This window comes from Echinops telfairi, unplaced genomic scaffold (assembly GCF_000313985.2).
Source record: "Echinops telfairi isolate 266 unplaced genomic scaffold, ASM31398v2 ScPeMD7_1713;HRSCAF=2227, whole genome shotgun sequence".
Classification (NCBI taxonomy): Eukaryota; Metazoa; Chordata; class Mammalia; order Afrosoricida; family Tenrecidae; genus Echinops; species Echinops telfairi.
The window spans coordinates 13,924,747-13,926,108 of record NW_022105611.1 but is presented as its reverse complement, the minus strand read 5'-3'; positions in this window follow the sequence as shown (position 1 = coordinate 13,926,108).

The following is a 1,362-nucleotide window of genomic DNA, read 5'->3' as shown; positions in this document are numbered from 1 at the left end:
AACCCTATCTTATTTAGACAGACCTGCGGAGATAATAACATGCACAAAAACAAGACAGAGCAAAACCAAGCAACAATATGCAACAAAACAACAAACCACTGACAAAGAACAAATCAAAACACAACAAGAATGAAAAGCTTGTATTTTGTTCAACGATTGTTTGTTGGCATTTAGGAGTGTTTTCCAGTCCAGTCTGTTGGGGCACCATGCCCTGGCCCCAAAGTCCACCTTCAGACCTTGCCGTTCCATTCCCTTGCTGTTCTGCTGCACTCCCCCAGTGCTGTGCCTTGGTGTGGCAGGATCAGATCAGGCATAATTCCCACATTGTGTCTCTGGTGCTGTCCCCCGCAGGGCCATGGGTCAGTGAGGGGTGTCATGTCTCATATGGATTAACTTTTTAAGGATGCCACTTAATAATCCCAATTTGATAGGTATTATTAATGTTTTTTATTTTACAGATGAGGAAACTGGATCTCAGTATTGTCAAGTTTGGTCAAAATTTGAATCCATCCTGCCTTTTCTGAAAGCAAATCTAGTCTTACTGCTTCTCAGAATTCTCACCCCTTAAACTCGTGCAGCCAGCTGTGTTCAGAATATAGTGCACCGAGCAGGTGCTAAATAAATATTTTGGTTTTAACGTGTGTAGGAATGTATAATTCACGTTAGCTGCATAAAGAACATTTCAAAATTTAAATTTAGGTAAGGCAAAAATAGTTTAGACGTCACAAAACCAATGCTCTGAGCAGAGATCTGCCGCACAGAACCTCTTCTGAGTACTTATAGTCTGAGTGCTATCCGAGGTCCTGCACGACCCAGACAATGGCCGCTAGTTTGATGCTCAATCTCTGAGAATGGGTCTCTGAGGCACAAAGCTTCTGTCTCCCTCTGGCTTGACTAGGTTCTCAGTGGTTCCCCAGAGGAGTAAAAAGGTTTATAGTGTTCAAGGGGTTAAAAAATTTCATTAAGTTAACTTACCAAGGAATTCATCTGCAAATACATGAGTAAGGGGAGAAATGTGAGAAGGAATACACTCAATATGTCTCCTTTTGTGATTAATTTCATGTGGCAGCTTGTTTCCCAGGTTCAAATATAGTACATGATATTTTACACATTCACTGCTATTCTTTATTATTGCACAGCATTCCTCTGTGTATATGCACCACAGTTTATTTATCCATTATTCCACTAATGGACATTTAGATTCCCCTCCCCCATCTTTTCGATACCGTTAATGCTGTGATGAAAATGGGTGTATGTATCGTATGCATTTGAGTATAAACCAGCCCAAATATCAGCCAAGGCATCGAATTTTACCACAGAAAGTGCATTAAAAATGTGCTGAACACATTCCCGACATGATCG